This window comes from Lepidochelys kempii, chromosome 13 (assembly GCF_965140285.1).
Source record: "Lepidochelys kempii isolate rLepKem1 chromosome 13, rLepKem1.hap1, whole genome shotgun sequence".
Taxonomy (NCBI): Eukaryota; Metazoa; Chordata; order Testudines; family Cheloniidae; genus Lepidochelys; species Lepidochelys kempii.
Genome location: NC_136392.1, coordinates 10,585,211 through 10,601,265, shown reverse-complemented (window position 1 = coordinate 10,601,265; position 16,055 = coordinate 10,585,211). Strand labels below are relative to the sequence as shown.

General features: G+C 39.9%; 1 protein-coding gene across 7 annotated transcripts in view; it reads left to right on the top strand.

Annotated features, from left to right (window-relative positions):
- The window catches only part of PHACTR3 (phosphatase and actin regulator 3), a 160,387-nt gene that overhangs the window by 23,404 nt on the left and 120,928 nt on the right, over nt 1–16,055 (top strand). The window lies entirely within an intron of this gene.

Genomic DNA, 16,055 nt, shown 5'->3' with positions numbered 1-16,055 from the left:
TTGTTCTCTACTACAGTTTCAACCAGTTTGCCTGGTACTGAAGTTAGTCTCACTGGCCTGTAATTGTTAGGATCACCTCTGGAACCTTTTTCAAAAAAATCAGCATCACATTAGCTATCTGCCAGTCACATGGTACCGAGACTGATTTAAGTGATAGGTTACATATTGCAGTCAGTAGTTCTGCAATTTCATAATTTGTCAAATCCTGGGTCAAGAGTACAGAATGACCCTGGTGTGCGACTCCTATTGACAGCAGCAGAAATTGAGTCAATAGGTGGAGAGTGTGACATTGCTCTTATAATTCAGATGAAAGGTGATGAAGTTGTATCCTTGGATGCAGATTCTCAAACAGATTGTCCTCTTCCTGGTTCTCAAACTGCTAGAAAATCCTGCAAGGGAGTTCTGAACCCCAGACAACCTGTCAGGAAGGATACTATTACTTTTCATAATGCAATATTTATGTGTTACCACTCCCACCTCTTATGCACAGCAATGAGACAGACGGCCAATCTCGTAATGGAGAGGAAAACCTGTGCAAACTGTAGATATGAGTTTGTCCTCTACTTGCTTCTTACTGTATCTATATTGCAAATATTTGCTATATTCACCTGAAAGTGGTAGCAGAAAATAGCAACTTTTTGCTTGTGTTATTACATTGTGGCTCTTGATAGGATCACTCACGAGGTATTGCAATAAGTGATACCCACATTTGCCTACATCTGTAACAAATACTGTTAGAAAAACAACCAAGCATCATTTTTAGCCTGTTAATATTTAGCACCATGTAGGATAAATCTAGAAAGCCATGAGAATTAATTTCCAGCCAAGAATCTCAGAGAGTACATTTTTGGTACTATGTGCACCGCTGATGGCTCCCATTGCATTACAAATCCTTCTATTATGCCTTTAGAAAATTCAGATGACACTGCCTACAGTATATACTGCATATGAAGGTCAATACTGAATAATACATTTACACTTAAAATGTGAACAGTTCATTTATTCATTTATTAAATCATGGGCAAATCTCCTAAATTCGGAGAACAAGCTTATGTAGCAGGAGAACATAAGAAAGTTTATAGCGATATTGATTACATGGTTCTGCAGTTTCCTACTGCAGCTGGGCTTTTTCAGTTAGAGAAATGACTCACTGCAGGAAAGACAAGGACTGTCAATGGCCAGAGAGATCTAGATGCCTTGTAGTGTACAAAGTATCAATCCATTATATTCTGCTCTCATTTTATTAAAGTCCTTCATTTGCCCAGGCACAATCAATTAAACCTCTGTAGAAATTCTTACTGTGTCCCTAATTCCCTTTGCTGACCATAAAGGTATCTATCCCTGATTAAAACCACTCTAATAATTCAGTCCTTTTAAGGATCCAAAACAGATTGTCCTCTACAAGCATCACCTAAGGCTTTGATGCTATCATTAAAAAGTTCTCCAGCAGACAATGAGCGACCTACTACAGTACTCACTCCTTAGTCCTCTGTGATCCTATTCCAAATTAATAATTGCTACTGGCCAATCCAGATTAATCCTCCAAATTGTCTCACTTCTCACTATGCACTCAAAATTGAACATACTGAGTCAGACTGAGCTGGAGTTAAGTGAGTATTAAAAATTGGTATTGAAACATGATTATCTGAATCACAAAACTATTTTTCTTAAGAAAGTGGTAGGTTAAAATTTCAGAGCATTATATGGTGATATAGCAGGGCAATTGTCATCAATACCAATGACCATCTTCATTTAGGAATGCATCCCAGCACACTGCTGAAGATGTATCCCCATATTTCCACTACTGGATCAACTTCTCCTCTTAGTTACACTGCTGCAATCCCATAGAACCAATATTGTGAAATACCCATGGAAAGCAAGTTTTGAATGTGTAAACATGAATCTTGTACTGGAAACCTGATCTAAAGGAGTTGTACTCAGCCCTTGAGGAAAACAAAACACCACTTGACGCATGTATTAAATCAGAGCTACATTCAAACTGTGTTGGCTGGCTATTGAAGTCACTTACGCAATCTAGAGATCAAACATTTGTGGCAGAAATAATCTGAAAAATGCTTTTGAACATAAATTCAAGAAAACTAAGCCGTTCATGGCATGGAACAACTTGCAAACAGAAAATAAGGCAAAATTCCGTCAAATAAATTATTCATTAGGAATTATTTGCCCAGTTGTAATGAAGAGCAGTGTGTCCATTACATAAAACTATGAATGCTTTAAAAATCCATGTACTATAGATCAGTGCTTCTCAAGCTATCTGATGTGGGGGACCGGCAATTTTTTCTCCAATGGCTCGCGGACCACCACTTTGAGTAGCACTGCTATATATAAATGTTAACAAATCAATTTTAAATACAGTAGTCACAGTAATAACTACTAATTGGCATTAAAACTGCCAATATTCATTTACCTCCTGACCACGCAAACAAAGACCACATTCATGGAGCGGCCCCACTGAATTGTATAGCCATCAGAGAAGACTGCATTAAAACATTTCAAGGCAGCATCAGTAACCGGAACAAATTCTATTTCTCTCAAAAAGAGATGCAAAAAATAGATAACCAAAAAGTGAGATCCCAGAAAGAAAACACTCTCTTTATGACTTTCATAATCCTAGGTTGACAGTCATGCGCAGCAGCAGATCTCAGGTACTATCTATTAGATCATTTTTAGCTCTACCTATTATCTGAGCTGGGTTGAGGGAGGAAAAAGCCAATGGGTATTTTAAGATAAAAGCAAAACAAGAAAACAGCATTTGGAATGTGTGCCAACATCTGCATCAGTGACATTATGGGCCAACAACATTCACAGCCAACCAACACAGAGCCTGTATTCACAGCCTGATCCATTATGGCAGGAAGTGCCAGATTTAATGTATGCAGTTTAGTCTCAGTGGTAGAGTTGGAAGATTGGCAGTGGTGCATCCAAGCCTCCAGTGATTCATTCTGCTGTCCAAATTACACTAGTTTCCACCAATCACAACAGTCCAGTGGTATATTTTTATGTTTGAAACAGTAAAGTGTCCTGTTGTGACAGCATTGCCAGTATTCAAACATTAAATGTCTGCCATCTGTGGACTCTAATGGCCAGATCCTCAGCTGATGGAAATCGGTGGAACTGTACTGAAGTTAGTGAGGTTATGTCGATTAATATAGGCTGAGGATCTGGCTAGAACATGAGGAACATTTATTTTTTCAAATCTATTTTAACTGCTTACATCTGGGGAGAGAGAAAGGAGGAGAGAAGTCAGCATCTTGTAAAATTAATTGTTTCGTGTTATATTTAAACTGAGCTGAAAGGCCTATCTACCTCCATATTTAGAAATCAAATCTTGGTTCTGTTACTAAAAGACGACAAGTTGGAAAATCATGTACCATAATCACGCACTGTCAACCTCTGGAACTCCTTGCCAGAGGGTATTGTGAAGGCCAATACTATTTTGGGGTTCAAAAGGGAGCTAGATAGATTCATGGAAGATAGGTCCATCAATGGCTATTAGCAAGGATGGGCAGGAATGGTGTCCCTAGCCTCTGTTTGCCAGAAGCTGGGATTGGGTGAAAGAGCATGGATCACTTGATGATAACCTGTCTGTTCATTCCCTTTGGGGCACCTGCCATTGGTTACTGTCAGAGGAGAGGATACTGGGCTTGATGGACCTTTGGTCTGACTCAGTATGGCCATTCTTATTTTCTTATAAATACAAATGAAACAGAAATGGAGTGGTATGCAGGAAGGCTGCTAGCCTGTTACCTTTACAGAGGGCCATTAATTGTGTTCTAAAAATAAGCAGGATTATATTCATATCTAGGTTTGCTGGTGCAACCATTATCTGCTACAACCCCTGCTGCATTGTGGGATACGAAGGTGGTCTTCTGCAGTTAGTGCTTGTTAGTACAAGCTCCTGGCCAGCAGGGAGTGTCCACGTCGAAAACAAAACACTAATTACAATTGATTAGGTCAGATGCTCAGCTGCTGTAAATCAGAGCTGACATCAATAGTATGATGCCAATACACACTATATAAGGATCTGGCCCATTAGTCCCAAAGTCAAGACTTATTTATGGTGGGACTACTTCAGTTGTTTAGGTGTTATAGAAACAGTACCTGATGTACTAAAACCACAAGTTGTGCCAGAGAAAAATCCAGTTTTCCTTCTTGAGCTATAGGCTGTTTTGCTGAGGAACATATTAAAGCATTTCTTTTTACTTTGAATTTAAAGTGAATGTGGATTGTTCAAAAGCATTATGTAAAGCTTCCTTTGCACACCTTAATCAGTGGCATTTGCGTTTCCCTAAACTTTAAGGCCTAAAGGGATATGTTAAGGACTGACAAAAATCAAAGGCTGCATGAAGAATTGTAATTATCTCTTGAAGAATGAAAATATTATTTTGATTTAGAATAAATCACTAATATGGGCTCATCATTGTTATTAACTAATTAGTCTTTAATGGAGAGTTACAGAAAATATCATATACATTTAGAATGCGTCACTCTGAACAAATACATGAAACCTTGACAAAATATTTTTTTATAAAAAAAATAAGTTACCCCATCAAACACAAACTTTAATAATTTACTTTGGCATTTTAATTTTCTGCTTGTTAAAGGGAGCAACTGACAATCCAGGCTAGAGCCAGGCACAGTGAAGAATCTTCCAAAAGCCCAACTAATCCACTCATCAGAACTATATCCTGGGGGGTCTCCAAATTGAGGTTACTAGTTGTACCAGATTATGGAGTGGTTTTGTGCAGTGGACAAATGTCCACTCAGGTCTAGAGTGGAGATCACACTCACTGTCACGTTTGATTTATCAGACTTCAAACCTCCAAGAAGTGGAAACCTAGCAACATCAGTCGCTTAACTCCTTGTGCTACCTATCCCCTCTGGAAGCCAGATGACACCACAGCATATATTTGTGCGGTCTTTCTAGAGCACCAGTGTCCATAAGGAGCGCCTGAAGCAGCGTCAGACATTATTACTGGTGTGTCAGTGAAGGCTGCATACTCCCCACAGTCAGGTGTGTAGGAGTTAGAGACAGACAGACAGACACACTAGTGGGGAAGGTTCAACCAGAGCCCTACACCTTGTGGTAATTGGGTTGCTAGGCTGACTCCATGTTTGTGACCGTTTGGGTCCTGAACAGAAGAGACATGTGGGGTGGGGGGCATGCAGCAGCAGACATGGGGGACATTCAGGGTCATGTGCCCCCCCCCCCCCCAGATTTGCTGCTTGGCTTATACTGAGCAAGCTCACATGAACTTAGCATGCTCAGTAACACTGCTGAAGCCGGCTGCCCTCACTCTGCCCCTCCCCCATCATCGGCAGGCATGGGGCGTTTCTGGTCCTGGACCACACCTTTTAGAATAGAATCATAGGACTGGAAAGGACCTTGAGAGGTCATCTAGTCCAGTCCCCTGCACTCATGGCAGGACTAAGTATTCAGACCCCCATTCCTGACAGGTGTTTGTCTAACCTGCTCTTAAAAACCACCAGTGATGGAGATTCCACAACCTCCTTAGGCAATTTATTCCAGTGCTTAACCACCCTGACAGTTAGGAATTTTTTCCTAATGTCCAGCCTAAACCTCATTTTGAATTTTAATCCTATCCTCCAGAGCACTTACAATCCCCTGCAGCTTGGTATCATCCACAAACTTTATAAGTGTACTCTCTATGCCATTATCTAACTCATTGATAAAGATATTGAAGAGAACCTTACCCAGAACTGATCCCTGTGGGACCCCACTCATTATGTTCTTCCAGCATGACTATGAACCACTGATAACTACTCTCTGGGAACAGTTTTCCAACCAGTTTTGCACCTACCTTAGAGTAGCTCCATCTAGGTTGCATTTCCTTTGGCCACTAGTCCTCCATCTTTTCTAATGGTGGGAAGCCTATTTCATATGGGCTGGACAATGTTAATTAAGCCACATGCAGAATTAAGCCACAATGATAGGATCAGGCCCAGAATCAGATTTCTGTTTTTAAAACATTTTAGAATAGAAAGATTCAGGGGACAGTATAATCTACAACCTGTTTTCATATCACAGCCCCAAAGAGCCACATACATGCAGTGTTTTGCATATAGCATCAAAGAATACAAAGGGCTAGATTTATCAGTTTATGCAAATTGGCGTCTGACATCATTGGAGCTGCACCTGTTTACACCAACTGAGGATCTGGCCCCAAACTTCCAAGGAAAGGTTATATAACCGGTTTATATAGTTGAGAGTAAGAATTTTTGAAGAGAGCAGAGACAGTTTGAGCATCCCCCATGCCTAAAAGTGAACCAAAATAGAATGCTCTTGAAATAGCAATGTAATAGCAAGCTTACGCTCTCACGGTGAAAGACTCCCAGGCTGAAACTCCTCCGTGTGAAGCGCTACGTCAGTTTGATCATTTAGGGAATAAGTATGTTTTACTTTTCTAACTGCTGGATGGAAAACTATTTTTGCAACACTTTTAGAAAATCTTAGGTCATGCGAGTTTCACATCTGAAGCTGCACATTAAGAGCCACCTGCACCTAAATGAGAAGCTATTCAGGGCACAAGCTAACCTCACTGTAGTGATCGCACTTCTCCTAGAGTCCTCTACCAACCCAACGCTATTATTTTACAGTCTGCAGAGAAGCCGTGCATTGGGCTGATGGTGTAAGGATTTATGCTGTGGCTTCCAAAGCTTTCTTAGCCAGTGGCTGCCACAGCATAAAACCTTACACAAGGTTTGAATTCTGTCAATGTTCCCCCTTTGCCTCAAGATACCACTCCTGTACAAACACAGCAGTATTTGGCATGACATTTAATAGGTCATATTGGACCTCATGTGTCACTTTTCAGATATGGAAAATGCATAAAGACTTGGGTCCCTTGTATATTGCACTTCACTCCAATTGAGATGGATTGACTTGAGCCAAAAAAAGTAACACACTTACTAGTTCCTCCCCCAGAATGGGTAGCTATGGAGTAGGCAAAGGGAAGTGGGAACAAGCCAAGGTTCTGCCCCCCACAACACACTGTTCTGTGCATCTGTGCAATCACAGGCATGTTGTAATTTGCTGCCATTGTAGGCCAGCCACAAATTACTATCCCCATCCCACAAAGCAAGGGGGAGCAAAGAGGGAGTTGTGCTTTGGAGGGATGTTTAACACCTCTTCTGGGATGGTGCAGCTGAGACTCCAGCCCTTGCTCAGCGTCACGCCTAGAGGTACAATCTAGCCTAAAGTTTGTATATGTTCATATTCCAAGAAATAATTCAAAGAGTCATTCGGGGTCCAATTCTGCCACCCTTTCTCCTGCCAAGTATTACCTTTACTAGGCACACTCCTGTTGTGCAGTGAGGCACTGCTAGTGTCATTATAGCTGAGTGTAGCTCAAAGAAAGTACGTCTTGTATTGCGTTGCACTGAAGTATTGTATTCCCTTCCAAAGGGGAGTATGATGTGCGTACACAATTCAGGCCATTATCTAATATCTGTAAAGTCGCCCACAATAGAATTGTTTTGTTCCACCAATAGTTACCCACTTCCAAATTATGAAAAGCATTGCCTTTTAATCAATTTAGAGTCTGTTAAAGACAGTATGATTCTGAGCTGGCCTTGGTGCTGAATATAGGGCCGTTCTTTTATTAAAGGGTAGCATAAAACACTGTCAAGCCCTCTCAGTATGAATTGAAGGAGACCCCCATGTTAGTGCTCATATTATATTGATACATTTCAATCTTGTTACCCAATACGTTCAATTCCACACTCCAACATCTCGCTGGGATTTTTGTGTAAGGGCTCCAAGAAGCGCCATTATGCAATTAATTATAAAAGCCCGATAGTGGGAAAACTGGACGATTTCTGTCAACCAGGCTTGGATGTATCTGTACACTTATTTTAGAATCAGTCAATCATGCATAATTGCAATAATTCTCACAGCTTTTAATTTTCATAGCAATTGAAATGTTTCACAGACTACATTCCATGAAACAAAATAATTTCCTGTGCTCAATTGTACAGTGATCTACGTTGAGGCCCAGATTTTCACAACTGCATGAACATGATTTCAAGCACCAACTGATTTCTAACTGGTTGTTTTCTTGCTCTCTCACTGCAGTTCCATGTGAAAAATGCAGTAAATGCACATGTGAATTATGCACACACACAAGGGCCAGTTTTTACATATGTACATACAAAAAACCCTCCTCCTGCTGAAGTCAAAGGCAGTTGTATAAAGCCCTGTGCTGGACAGGTACAGTGAGCCTCAAGGATGTTGTAGGTTACACTAGCTGTAGTGAAGGCTATTAGAAATAAGGAGCTTCTTGTAGGATTTTGAAGGATAGAGGAGAAACACAGCATTATAACAGTTAAACCCTAACCTTTCAGGTATAGTCTAACAATGATACAAATCCACCCCAAGAACCTGGTTAAAGCATATTGTTGGTCACCAGGCACTGAAAATCATTACTGTTCTGTATGTGCTCTTATTATTCCTGGCATTCAGTCAAAATGGATCTGGTTTTGCTATTTCTTGGTTTACATAAGTCATTCTACCAGCCTTAAATGCATAGTCGATAATTCATGGACTTTTAACCTTTTCAAACTTAGGTCAAGTGGGATTTCTTTGTGTGCTTGAAGGTTTCTGCTTGAAGGTCAAAAGCATACATTTGGGACATCTGTCAAAATACAGATGAATAATTGATGGATGAGATTATATATTTTATTTGTACGGGTTACATAAAAAGATGAAAAGGTTCCTAGTAAGGGAATTGAGATTTTGATTTTTGCTTTTGTTGAAGTCGATGATAGTAATATAAAGCCTTGAGTGTTATATCTTTGCCTTATTACAGAACATAAGAATTACTTGCATGTAGTTAATTTAGGGCCAGATTGTTCCACCCTCTCTCAAATTAAGTAATACCTTATTCTATAATCCCACTAAATCAGTGGAACTATATGCAGAGCAAGATACAACTCAATGTAAGCAAGGCTGGCAGAATCTGACCCTTCTATTAATTACAGCCCCTACTCCAAAAATACCCGTGTTAGAAAAACATTAAGGTTGCAAACTCAACTTCTCAAAAGTGAAGAAATAACACAAGGCTGCCTGTGCAATCTTAATTTGCCCCTTTGTATGTATGCATTATGACAGTGATTATATGATCACATATTTCCTCTCACCCCCCAAACGTCTAAATTTTGGGGCAATCTGTGAACTGTAGCATTCACAGCGTGTAGCTATTGCTAATACATTACTTCCTGCCCAGTGTATTCATTTTGGATTACAGAAGTGACTGATTGCAAACAATGTCACAGATTTGATTTCCTGACAAGATTACTGGGCTTTATTGTCTCTCACTTACACCAGATAAGAGTTGGGTGCAACTCTACTTAACAGCTCAACATAATGGCAATATGGCCTGACAGAGTGGTTGCATTATGAAGTACAAGCCAGTGAATGGAATGGACAATAGGCTATTATTTAAACAGGTACTTTAGAAATGTCAGACAGACAGACGAAGAATGTTGTGCCTTAGAATCTGAGCATACTGTGGAGCTTTGAGGGCTTGCAGTGACATTTAAGCACCAACCTCTTTCCCCTTGCCTCCAAAGATAAAATGAAAAAGGTTCTCACATCCACTTTTGGGTTTAATTATTTTAATGGGAGTTTTGCATGAGTGCAGAATGCAGGGTTTGGAATTATAAAGCATACTAACACTATAAACAATTTTTGAGTGCCATGTTGGATGATCCACATGAAAGCTAATGTGGGGCTTTTGGTCTACTTTGCTATGAACAGCATCTGCATGGGCTTCACTGACCCTTTGGTTCCAGCCCTATGTAAGGGATGTTGCATAGTTGTGGCATGTTAGCAAAGGAGCATGACCCCCTGCTTCTCTACTCTTGTTGTTGGAGTAATATATTACCGCCCCCGACTATGGGCTGTTTACAACACCTTCCAGGCTGGCTCAGCTATGCTGGTGAGCATGGTTGGAGCGTAGCCAAGATTCCACCTGCACAGGATGCATCAGCCAAACAACCCTTCCTTTTCTCCTAGTCCCAAGAGGCCACTCACTTACCCCAGCTCAATTGTTACTTTAGATATTATACCAAGACAACACTGGTAGCCAATTCTAGAGTAAACTAAAGATTTATTAGCTAAGAAAAAGAAATGAGAATTATTGAGATGTTAAAGCAAGTAAACTATATGTACAGATGTAATTCCAAATGGTGGCAGTGATGTAATAAACTGCCAGCTTCCCAAAAGTCATTTCAGGGTCCCCAGATTGTCTCTGGGGATCTCTGCTTTGCATCTGGTACTCTTCCACGTCTAAACAGTCCCGAGATGAAGGATCTTTCCCTGAATCCATATTTATAGCTTCTTCTGACAGAAACCAAGCCGACAATGTCTCTGCCCATGTGGGCTTTTCCTTCCACTTCCAGTGAGGAATGCACTTTGAGTCTTTGACCTTTGGCCATCACATACAGTGGCCACTTGCTTTGAAATTAGCACTTTTCTATTAAAGCCCTTAAGTCCTTCATTAGCATTTCACAAGGTTTCTTTGATGGGTTTAGTTAGTTATGGGGTATACACAATGTAAATGTTTGCTGCCGCATTAAACAGGATACAGATAAGGGGAAACGATGCAAGTAATGGCCCATTAGTTTTATGAAGGCTAAACACCAAATACACTCTTCCACTTTCAACAATCACTTTGATCTATACTAATACACAAGTGAATTGGCTTGAATACACTCTGGCATGACCTCGTCTGCCAGTGTCGCATACCCCACACTGCCAGTGGCAATAGGAGGAGGCTGCATAGTGGTCTACTTTTTCCTCATGTTCCTGCACAGCCATATCTGGCCAGATGTTGGCATGGCCTAAGTCAGAGTCCACCAAGAACTTTCACACCGTATAACAGGCAATAGCAAGGGACAGGCTAGAATGCAGGTGGTTATATTTGGTGCGACTTTTTTTATGAGTAAGTACTGTGTGCAGTGCCCACTATAGAAACTCATGCAATTTTTTAAACACTATTTGCATATCTGAAAACTTTCATTCTCTCCTTCTTATGGTGATTGTTAAGCCTGGAGAAGAGTCTTCATGATTAAGTCGCCTAATGACCATGTTAGTGATCCACGGCAATTGCCTAAATGTATAGCAAATTTGTAAGACATACCAGAAAATAAAAGATCCAAGAAGAAACAAGCATTATTGAAAAAGTGAGGCTATAGGGGGTGGAGCCATATGATTTGCGTACAGTATGGAGTCCTTTAAGATGTTTTCAGGAATACATTGGTGGAATATCAGAATTACATCTGATCCCTTTTTCCATTAACTACTACATACATTTTTCTAATTTGGAAGGAATAAGTGTTCATTACTGAAGTAGCTAACATAACAGTCCACACACTATCAGTGCACCCAAATGAAAAAGCTTTTGGAAAACAGAAATGTCTCTTCAGGTTGGTGACAATCAGAGAACAAAGCTTTTTTTATTCTTCAGTCTAAGAGTAATCTCATAGATAACTACCAATTTTATGGGCTAAAGGAGTAATTGTTCCAGTCTTCATTAATATGCCTCTTTATGCAGGTATTCATTGAACCAACAGAAGAAAAAAGTCAAAATTAAATCCAAAAACCATTTAGAAGTAAAGTAGTTAAGAAATGCTGAATAAGTTATAGATATTTCTTTGTCATTTTTGAGGGATTTCTCAAATGCCAAATTTTCCTCAGCCTTAATATGTTTTTTAAAGAAGTGTCCTGCTTTCTATTTTGGGCATTCTAAAGGTGTGTTTTATTGTAAAAAGATGGTACTCAAACAGTGTACACACACACATCTGATGGCACATGCATCATTTTGCTTCTAAACAATCTGTATTGACAGATGCCAATCAGGCAGTTGGGAACCTCTCAAAAAAAAACCAACAACCCCAAAATCCAAACACAGTCCTGCAAATCAGGCCTCTGAACATCTAAATTGGGTGCATACACACAACAAGCTGTTTGTGCAAAAGAGTGTAAGATCTGAGACTGAGGCGGATTTTATCTCTCTAGAATGTAGTATTTGACTGCAAATTAACTAGAGCAGTTAACTTTTGCAACCTGACTTTCCTTTCTAAGGGCCTTTTTTCTATTTCCTGATAAGTGTTCTTTGGTGTAGTTGTGAGGAACACTGCTTGACTACAATGGAGGCTCAGACATTTGCACCAGCAACAGTTTTGACTGCTTATACCTTAGATACAATCCAAAGAAACATCCACTATCTGCCAAAAGATTTGCCTCAGGTGTCCAACCGAGAAATCCTTTAGTGGATTAGGTGCCCATCCCCAAGTGAAAAGTTTACATGAAGGATATTTGTTTCCTGGCACTTTAGTAAACTCACTCAAAATATATTTTCACAGAACATCTAAGCAAAAACTTTATTCCCCAGTACTGTAAAGTTCCTTAGTAAGAAAGAAAAGCTATAACATATCATGGAATTTCAGTTTGAGACCTTTTAGGGTATGAACTTAGAAATGATTTATCCCATTTAATGCATGTAAAATTGCCAGAGGTACTGTAAAGATGGAAACGCATACCTTACACAGTTCTAAATCTCCGGCAAAACCCAAAACTAAAAAGCCTGGTTTCGGTTAATGGTGGAAAGTTCTCTTTTATTTAATTTGCTATCATGGAAAACCTAACACTAAACTAGTCCAAATCATTTTGGAGTTTTGCTCATCATCATCAGCAGGTACTCAAAAAATATGGATTTAGGCCCCAGATCAGCAAAGCACTTGAGCACATGGGGAGTCCTATTGATTTTAATTAGACTACTGACATGATTAAAAATAAGCATATGCTTAAGCACTTTGCTGTGTCGGGGTCTTCATTGCCCAAATACAGATAGGGGTGCTTAAACTTCAGGCAACTACATTTGAAAACTGGGCCTTCACATTCCATATGATTTCTCAAGACAGATCAGTACAAGAGAAAGCTATGTGCATATTACACACAGGAGGGACAAACAGAGATATATACTACATTTTAATAAGACCATTTAAAAATATTTTGGAAGATGGCCAATATCTTAAATCTATTAACAGAACACATGCTTTTAACTTGCACATCCCGGGAGTAAAGCCCTGGCTGGGATGATTTAACTGGGAATTGGTCCTGCTTCGAGCAGGGGGTTGGACTAGATGACCTTCAGGGGTCCCTTCCAACCCTGATATTCTATGATTCTATGAGTAGCAGCACTCTTGCTTCCACCTGTCTTTCCACTATCCCCTGCCTTAGTGAATCACCCACTATTATGACCTAAGGCTCAACCACTAGGCCAGTTGCAGCCTCCCTCCATTCAGGAATTATCGATTTGGCAGCCAGCTCTGCAAAGAGAGGAGCCTTGTAAAATGGCTCTCCAGCCTTCTTTCCCTGAGATCCATAACAGACCGGGAAGCCCTAAACTCAGCAGTATGTGCTTGGGAGATTATAACAGAGTACAGTATTTACTGAGTAGCAGGTTAGATCAGTGGCCTGAAAGAAGTGGCAATTGATAACCTGAACAACAAGATTATCTCATCACACGAACAAGCTGTGAAATAAGGGAGAAGGATCACATTCAAAAGCACACACCTTCTTTGAAATTGCCTGGAAAAAAATAATCTGTCATTGCATTTATTCCTCAAGGCACTTTATTTCTTCTATGGGAGAGTAGTAAAGTTGTATTAACAAAAAACAAAAACAAAAAAACCCGTGACCATACTAAAAATGACACTCCCAAGTTTCAGTGTAAACTACACCTATATGGGGGGGAATTAGGTGTGTAAAGATGCAAAGATCATACCTGAAAAATACAAGTGTCATCAACTGGGCATCACCTTTGTGTAACACTCACTTAAGGCATGGTCCAAAGCCCATTGAAGTCAATGGAAACTCTCCAATGGACTTCAAAGGGCTTTGTACCATGCTGCTCCTTAGTGGCACTCCCAGTGAGTAAGAAGCAGGCTGTTCATTAATGGATTTGTTCAAGTAGTTGGGGTTTATGGTTCTGAAAAGGATAGAATCCATGATTGCCACTGATCGGAGGTGTCTGTAGCTATTTGGCTGTGGCTTGTTATGCATGCATTTTCCTCGCACATCCCAAAAATGTAGTTAAGCAATATTTGCATCATCGATGTGATCCTTGCAGTTTTATCAGAATGGGTGATTTGTCAGTATCAACACAGTCAACCAGCCTGTACACAGTCACTGCCCAATGGGACAGTTTTCATTGTCACTAAGTTACTATGGACAACAAAAGGAGGAAGTTTTAGAAGAGGCACCAAGGACTCTGAAGAACCTTGGAAAAATTTACATGTTCAGCTAGAGAAGGCCTATGCACACCTATCTCAGAGTGAGCATAATGACGGTGGTTTATTTTAGGCCTGGGATAAAATTTTCCAAGAGCACTCAAGGAACTGAGACACTTAGCAAATTTTATCCTTAGACTTTGGAAATGCATTTATATTAATAGTTCCAGTGTGCTAATCTGCTTGAGTTGTCTTGCAATTTCTTGTTGCTCTAAATTGCAGATCTTTTCCAGAACTGTTTGAAGTACTACATTTTGATTATTGCATATAATCGGTGAAATATGTTCACAGTCTATTGAACTTGATGCTAAAATATTTAGGCATCTTCCTTTATATAAAATTAAAAAATCAAAATCAAAGAAACGTATAGATTGTGGTTTAGAAAACAGATACTTTCCTCTGTCACTTTGACAGATGCCAGTAGCAGAGGATACTGAATAGAGCTGGTCAGAAAGTGTGCCTGCTCCCCCCACCCCCTACCGAAGACAAATTTCTACAAAAACTAAAAAAAGATTAAAAAAAAAAAAAGGTTTTCAAAGCTTTCCATGGAAATTTCAACTTTTATTTGAAAAGAATCTAGCTCACAGACTGTAAAGGCTCTTAGAAGACTGTAAAGGAACTCAGTCCAGATGTGGGGAGGAGGAATTATGAAAAATGTCTAGCTTGCGCTTTTTCAGCCTATATTGATAGTGTTTTTGTTGATCTGGTTAACAAAATTTACCCAAGATATTTTTATCCCATTTTCCCCACCATAATTTATTCTATTCCAAGTGTCCCACCTTGTATATAGGGGATTTTAAAGTGAAAAAAATGTCATCTTGAACACATGGAGCAAGTATCCAATATTTCCTCTCCACTAACACATTCAAGAGAAAGGTGCTCATTATAGGAACACAATCTTTTGTGGACAGTCTGTAGGGAGCTGGAGCAGCTGGTAGAATTAGATGTCAGCAGAGAAAAATGAATATTGATTAATCCCATAAAGTGCACAAGAATTCCTGTAGCTCTCTCTTTGGCTGATTCTGTATCGACACCTTGCAAGCACATACATCGTCCAACCAGAAGGTTGTGGGTTTACCCATTTGTACTTATTTTCTGTGTTGGAGCAGTAGAAAGAACAGAGCAGGTCAGTGGTTGTGGTTTCAGTCTGCATTTGCCCTAGTGCAGGGATAAAGCAGTGATTTTAAATTTAGATGGTAATACATCCCCAGTGACAAAACAATGTGCAAAACTGTTCTAGTATATTGCTTGCTTGAAGCACAGAGCTGTGCAGCTGTTCACAGGGCGTCTTCCTTTTTTTCTGCTTCTTTGCTCTAATGCTGTAGCATGTGCCTTTCCAAAACATTTTAATGTCAAGTCTCCCTAATGAAGGCATTTAAGATTTGAAGAGGAAAGCAAAGCTTTGTTTCCGTACATTGCAGGGAGCTTGGTGAACGTCGCATGGGGAGTATGATCAAATTTAAGTATTCTAGGGGGGAAAAAACAAGCACGATGCCTTGAGCGGGCTTTCACTACTGTAATTTAGGCTGGAATTCTTTCGAACAGTGGCTGCAGCAGTTTGCTGACAGTGCTATAAAACTAAATTGCCTAGGGAGAAGGGAATCATGGGTTTAACGTGGGAGCTGAGTGACAGCTACTGTGGGGTTGACAGAGGCACCTTAGTGAGCTGTAATATATGTAGGGGGTATGGTTTCAGCACTAAGATGGTTCTGGGCCTT